This window comes from Triticum urartu, chromosome 5A, assembly GCF_056163025.1.
Source record: "Triticum urartu cultivar PI428250 chromosome 5A, HENAU_Tu73, whole genome shotgun sequence".
Classification (NCBI taxonomy): domain Eukaryota; kingdom Viridiplantae; phylum Streptophyta; class Magnoliopsida; order Poales; family Poaceae; genus Triticum; species Triticum urartu.
The window spans coordinates 267,818,850-267,826,899 of record NC_141877.1 but is presented as its reverse complement, the minus strand read 5'-3'; positions in this window follow the sequence as shown (position 1 = coordinate 267,826,899).

The following is an 8,050-nucleotide window of genomic DNA, read 5'->3' as shown; positions in this document are numbered from 1 at the left end:
TGATCATGCAAAGCAATATGATAATGATGGAGCGTGTCATAATAATCGGAACGGTGGTAAGTTGCATGGCAATATATCTCGGAATGGCTGTGGAAATGCCATGATAGGTAGGTATGGTGGCTGTTTTGAGGAAGGTATATGGTGGGTGTATGATACCGGCAAAAAGTGCGCGGTATTTTAGAGGCTAGCAATGGTGGAAGGAAGAAAAGTGTGTATAATCCATGGACTCAACATTAGTCATAAAGAAGTCATATACTTATTGCAAAAATCTACAAGTTATCAAAGCAAAGTATTATGCGCATGCTCCTAGGGGGATAGATTGGTAGGAAAAGACCATCGCTCGTCCCCAACCGCCACTCATAAGGAAGACAATCAATAAATAAATTATGCTTCGACTTCGTCACATAACGGTTCACCATACATGCATGCTACGGGAATCACAAACTTTAACTCAAGTATCTCTCAAATTCACAACTACTCAACTAGCATGACTCTAATATCACCATCTTTATATCTCAAAACAATCATCAAGCATCAAACTTCTCTTAGTATTCAACACACTCATAAGGAAGTTTTTACTAATCTTGTATACCTAGCATATTAGGATTATTTAAGAAAATTACCATGCTATTTAAGACTCTCAAAATAATCTAAGTGAATCATGAGAGATCAATAGTTTCTATAAAACAAATCCACCACCGTGCTCTAAAAGAAATAAGTGAAGTACTAGAGCAAAACTATATAACTCAAAAGATATAAGTGAAGCACACAGAGTATTCTAATAATTTCTGAATCATGTGTGTCTCTCTCAAAAGGTGTGTACAACAAAGATGATTGTGGTAAACTAAAAATCAAAGACTCAAATCATACAAGACACTCCAAGCAAAACACATATCATGTGGTAAATAAAAATATAACTCCAAGTAAAGTTACCGATAGAAGTAGATGAAAGAGGGGATGCCTTCCGGGGCATCCCCAAGCTTTGGCTTTTAGGTGTCCTTAGATTATCTTGGGGGTGCCATGGGCATCCCCAAGCTTAGTCTCTTGCCACTCCTTGTTCCATAATCCATCAAATCTTTACACAAAACATGAAAACATCACAACACAAAACTTAAAGTAGAAAATCTCGTGAGCTCCGTTAGCGAAAGAAAACAAAACACCACTTCAAGGTACTGTAATGAACGCATTCTTTATTTATATTGATGTTAAACCTACTGTATTCCAACTTCTCTATGGTTTATAAACTATTTTACTAGCCATAGATTCATCAAAATAAGCAAACAACACACGAAAAACAGAATCTGTCAAAAACAGAACAGTCTGTAATTTGTAGCTAGCGCAAGATCGGGAACCCCAAAAATTCTAAAATAAATTTCTGGACGTGAGGAATTTATCTATTAATCATCTTCATAAAGAATTAACTAAATAGCACTTTCCAAATAAAAATGGCAGCAGTTCTTGTGAGCGCTAAAGTTTCTGCTTTTTACAGCAAGATTAAAAAGACTTTCCCCAAGTCTTCCCAACGGTTCTACTTGGCACAAACACTAATTAAACACAAAAAACACAACCAAAACAGAGGCTAGATAAATTATTTATTGAATAACAGCAAGTAAAAATGTTGGGTTGTCTCCCAACAAGCGCTTTTCTTTAATGCCTTATGGCTAGGCATAATATTTCAATGATGCTCACATGAAAGACAAGAATTGAAGCACAAAGAGAGCATCATAAAACATGTGACAAACACATCTAAGTCTAACATACTTCCTATGCATAGGCATCGTATAGGCAAACAAATTATCAAGGCAAGCAAAAACTAGCATATGCAAGGAAGCAGAAAGAAACAATAGCAATCTCAACATAACGAGAGGTAATTTAGTAACATGAAAATTTCTACCACCATATTTTCCTCTCTCGTAATAATTACATGTAGGATCATAAGAAAATTCAACAAAATAGCTATCACATAAAGTATTTTCAACACGATCCACATGTCTGCAAAGTTGACACTCTTCCACAATAGTGGGATTAACATTAACTAAAGTCATGACCTTTCCAAACCCACTTTGAATAATATTGCAAACACTATTATCAATCTCATATTCATCATGGGGCTTAAATAAATTTTCAATATCATAAGAAGAATCACCCCAATCATGATCATTGCAACAAGTAGAGGACATAGAAAAACTAGAATCCCCAAGCTTAGGGTTTTGCATATTATTAGCACAATTTACATAAATAGAATTTATAATAAAATCATTGCAATCATGCTTTTTATTCAAAGATCTATCATGAATCACTTCATAAAGTAATTCATCACACTTTTCAGATTCACGAATTTCAAGCAAAACCTCATAAAGATAATCTAATGTACAAAACTCACTAGCAATTGGTTCATCATAATTGGATCTCTTAAAAATATTAGCAAGCGGATGAGGATCCATAGATCTTAGGTTCTCTATTTAGCAATAAATAAATAACTATTCCAACCAAACAAGCAAACGAGCCAAGTAAGACATTAAAGCAAACGGAAAAAGGGCGAAAGGAAAAGAGCGGGCGAATAAAATGGAAAGGGTGAAGTGGGGGAGAGGAAAATGAGAGGCAAATGGCAAATAATGTAATGCGGGAGATACGGGTTGTGATGGGTACTTGGTATGTTGACTTTTGCGTAGACCTCCCCGGCAACGGCGCCAGAAATCCTTCTTGCTAACTCTTGAGCACTGCGTTGGTTTTCTCTTGAAGAGGAAAGGGTGATGCAGCAAAGTAGCATAAGTATTTCCCTCAGTTTTTGAGAACCAAGGTATCAATCCAGTAGGAGGCTACGCGCGAGTCCCTCGCACCTACACAAAACAAATAAATCCTCGCAACCAACGCGATAAGGGGTTGTCAATCCCTACACGGTCACTTACGAGAGTCAGATCTGATAGATATGATAAAATAATATTTTTGGTATTTTTATGATACAGATTCAAAGTAAAATAAAAGGCAATGAAAATAACTAAGAGTTGGAAGATTAATATGATGGAAGATAGACCCGGGGGCCATAGGTTTCACTAGTGGCTTCTCTCAAGAGCATAAGTATTCACGGTGGGTAAACAAATTACTGTTGAGCAATTGACAGAATTGAGCATAGTTATGAGAATATCTAGGTATGATCATGTATATAGGCATCACATCCGAGACAAGTAGACCGACCCCTGCCTGCATCTACTACTATTACTCCACACATCGACCGCTATCCAGCATGCATCTAGAGTATTAAGTTCATAAGAACAGAGTAACGCTTTAAGCAAGATGACATGATGTAGAGGGATAAATTCATGCAATATGATAAAAACCCCATCTTGTTATCCTCGATGGCAACAATACAATACGTGCCTTGCTGCCCCTACTGTCACTGGGGAAGGACACCGCAAGATTGAACCCAAAGCTAAGCATTTCTCCCATTGCAAGAAAGATCAATCTAGTAGGCCAAACCAAACTGATAATTCGAAGAGACTTGCAAAGATAACCAATCATACATAAAAGAATTCAAAGAAGATTCAAATATTGCTCATAGATAAACTTGATCATAAACCCACAATTCATCGGTCTCAACAAACACACCGCAGAAGAAGATTACATCGAATAGATCTCCATAAGAGAGGGGGAGAACTTTGTATTGAGATCCAAAAAGAGAGAAGAAGCCATCTAGCTAATAACTATGGACCCGAAGGTCTGAGGTAAACTACTCACACATCATCGAAGAGGCTATGGTGTTGATGTAGAAGCCCTCCGTGATCGATGCCCCCTCCGGCGGAGCTCCGGAATAGGCCCCAAGATGGGATCTTGTGGATACAGAAAGTTACGACGGTGGAATTAGGGTTTTGGCTCCGTATCTGATCATTTGGGGGTACGTAGGTATATATAGGAGGAAGGAGTAGGTCGGTGGAGAGACAGGGGGCCCACGAGGGTGGAGGGCGCGCCTGGGGGGGTAGGCGCACCCCCCTACCTCGTGGCTTCCCTGTTGGTTGCTTGACGTGGGGTCCAAGTCTCCTGGATCATGTTCCTTCCAAAAATCACGTTCCCGAAGGTTTCATTCTGTTTGGACTCCGTTTGATATTCTTTTTTCTGCGAAACTCTGAGATAGGCAAAAACAGCAATTCTGGGCTGGGCCTCCGGTTAATAGGTTAGTCCCAAAAATAATATAAAAGTGAATAGTAAAGCCCAATGATGTCCAAAACAGAAGATAATATAGCATGGAGCAATCAAAAATTATAGATACGTTGGAGACATATCAGCATGCTACGTGGACATAGGTTCCAAAAGTGATTTTATTATGTAGTTAGCACTACAACACATGTTAATGTATTACAGTAGCTCACCAAAATAAGTTATGTAGAAATGTGAAACCTATTTTGTTTGTTTTTGTCTCATTAGTGACTTATCTGGTACACTAATCTACAAATTCAAACTTTCAGCAAGTTATGGAACAAATGATTGAACAACCACAACCACCTGAAGGTGACGACGCTGCCACAAGCACAATGTCACCTCTTTCCGCAGTGTGTCACTATCTTTTCGCTAACAGTACAAAAAGCACCTTCCTGCGTAATTCTGGGTTGGTTGTCAAGGTAACCTCGTCCAAATCGCCTAATGAACAAAATCTTCTGGGTAGACAGAATGATATATATGTGCTCCAGACACAAGTCCAATCCCTAATGGATGTCATTCCTGAAATAAGAAAAGTGGTTGACAAATGTCATCAAGATATGAATGGTTTTGAAACCAGACTATGAGACATTTGCTTCGTTGTTCAAGAGAAATGGCGGGAAAAGGGGAAGGTCATGCTGCTCCATCAAATTATACAGCTTGACACATTAGCACTCGGGTCAAATGATGTGTGCTTCTATACATCTGATTGTAACATCCCAAAATTTCAATTTGGAATGTTATACATAGATCATTCTTGCATATCATATTTATTGCATTTCGTCTCGCGATCCTCGAAATCCTAAGCAACTCAAGGACCCTCGGAGAGAGTTGGGGATTTCCCCGGTTTTCAAATTTGATTTTTATCAAATATTGAAACGAGGATTTTTGGTTTTAATTATTTTTCTCACCGAAAATATTTCATATTAAAGTATATGAGAGGAGGTAATATGACTTCTCCAAAATAATTGAAATATTGGAGGAAAAATGTTGAAATCAAATATTTGTTTTATTTGGATTTTATTGCAATTTTGTTTGCATTAGAAAAATTGCACGTTTTCAAAATTGCATTTTAGGGCCAAGAAAATGTTCATCTCGTTCTAAATATTTTATTTAGACGGTGAAAATTTGTTTTGGCATTTTTTGATTTTTTTTATTTTATTTTCTAGGTTTTTTTTCTGTTCGGCGGAATTGTTTTAAAAAAAAGTCTTCGGGCGCCGACTGGGCCGAAACCCAGCCGGGTTGGCCCATCTTCCCCGCCGCCTCGTCCCGTGCCAGGACAGCGTCGCCGCCGCCGCCGACTCGGACGGAGTCCGAGCCGGACTCCGCCTCCCCGCCACCTTGCCCCCTCCCCAAGCCACCTCCCCCTCCCCTCTTTAAATACCCAAGCCCCCCTGCCACCACCACCCACCCCGCCGCCCGCCTGTTTTTTTAAGAGAAAACCGTTTCGTTTTTTTAAAACCTAGTTCGTTTTTTAGATCGGTTCGCTGGTTTTTCCTGGTTCTTTTCTTTAGTGGACGTTCGTCCGTACGTTCATTTTAATGAACGGTTTTCGCTCATTAGTTACAGACAACGAACGCTCGTTCGTTAGCCTGTTCGTCAGCTTTCTTTTATCGGATTTTTCCGCGATTATTTCTGATCGCGATTTCTGAGCGCGATTTCTGATCTGATTTCTTTTTCAGTTTATCTTTTCGCTCGTTTATCGGAATCAATCAATTCAAGCACCTAGATCTTCATCTCTAGACCCTCTTTCTGTTTAATCAACTTAAACAAGATTTTGCTACTATAAAATTTGGCCTTAGTCCAGATTAGTAAACGAATCTTGTTTCTTTCGCCGCTTGAGTTTTGTTGCTCCGTTCGATTTGATTCTTTTTGCAAACCGGAGTTCTTAAGTTGAACTTTTTGGTAGATCTTCTTATTTGAGATTTACCCGTGCTTCTTCGCTTGATTGCTTATGTATGCCATTGTTTGTTTGCGATAGAACACCCGGAGTGCGAATCATGCTACTACGAATCTGTAGGTTTCGCGGATCATTAGCAAGGCAAGTAACACTTTGATCATATCCCTTTATCACCCAGTTTTTATGCATTTGTTCAATCCTCAAACATTGCATGATTAGGATGTCATTAACACATGGGTTGGGAAGTAGATGATGAGGTAGAACCTATTGCCCTGTTATACTCAAACCCTTGGGAGTTACTTCTACGTGTTGCTTATATTGCTATGCTATGCTCGTACACGTGGTTTGGGTGAGTGAAATTCATGACATATGTGAGATTTTTAATTAATGGTTTAACTTAAGGTGGCAACTTGAATACACATCTGGTGGATTGAGGCACCTGGAGAACCCAGTGTTGCCTATATTTTTTGGAAATTCCGGGGTTCCGTGTGATTTTCCTATGGACCGCCACCCAGGCTGAAAGGGAACTGAGATGGTTCATGCTAGAAACTTCCGTGTGCAGCCACAAGCTATTATGGGCACTAGCATAGTTGAGTAAGTTACGTGAAGCTCTTGAAGAGGTGGATCAGCAGGTAGTGGGTTGTAGGTTTGGTATGGTCAGCCTGGAGTAGAGAGTTAGTGTTCCTGAAAGACTGTGTCTCGGTCATCAGTTTCTCAAACACCATGTAGTGCGAGAAATCCAAGGGAGGCGATCGAGTCTTGTGGGGGAAAGTGCGCAAACCTCTACAGAGTGTACAAACAAATCATGGTTAGCCGTGTCCCCGGTTATGGACATCTTGAGTATCTAGTACTTGGAGTATCTTAAGTATCTCATCACTTTTTTTAACTTAATATTGTTGGATTGATAATTACTTTAATTGGGATTGAGTTGGAGGAACCTTCTCAATGATTTCAACTACCATGATAGTTAAATTAAAATCTATTCCTTTGTTGTAGGGAAAAATTGGCTTTTCGCAAAAACTATAACCATAAAGCTTTCCACCAGCCAAATATGCATGTAGTGATAGCATTATTCTGTTCTTGCTCTACTATGTTACTTTGCCAGCATATTCCATGTGCTGACCCGTTTTCGGGCTGCAACGTATTATGTTGCAGACTTTTCAGACGAGGAGTAAGGTTCGTTAGGTCGTTGCCGTGCAGCTCAGCTATGCCGTTGGAGTTGATGGACTCACTTTATGTTCCAAGCCTTCCGCTGTTATCGTATTAGATGGCCTTAAGCCATATTTATTTTAATAAGTTCTCTTTGGAGACATTCGATGTAATAAGTGTGTGATTGCTACTCTGTGATAAATCCTCGCGTATTGTGTGTGTCAGCATTACCGATCCAGGGATGACACTGAAGCACAGAGACTTGACCGTTTGAGGTCGGGTCTCTACAAGATGGTATCAGAGCACACGCTGAGTGTAGGACACGACCATTAAGCTAAAGCCATAGATCACTACTCTCTTCTCATTTCTGACTCCTCTCCATTTTCCACTCTTTAGGATGGCGGATGCAAGGAACAAGTTTGCACAACCGGATGAAGACACACCTTTTGGACGACACTTGAAGGAAGTCACTAGGTACATGAACATAGGAATACCAAGCTTCACCGGGACTTACAATGCCACTTTACCAGAAGAGGAGCGATGGATGATTCAAGTTCAAGTTCCAGGAAGGACCTTCATGCCAGTCACTAAACCCATAGAGTTTTCCTTTGATGCACCAACCTGGAGTCTAGGAAAGAGTATGGCAGCTCACATCACCATGGGACGCATTGGAGAAGTTTACCAAAAGGAGCTTAAGGATACTATCTACCAGATCTGTGGGCGCCGAGATGAGCAATGGGAGATGATCAGCACCAGGAAAGATAGATCAATTGCAGCTTTCATCCAGGAACTAAACCAGCACATTCGACG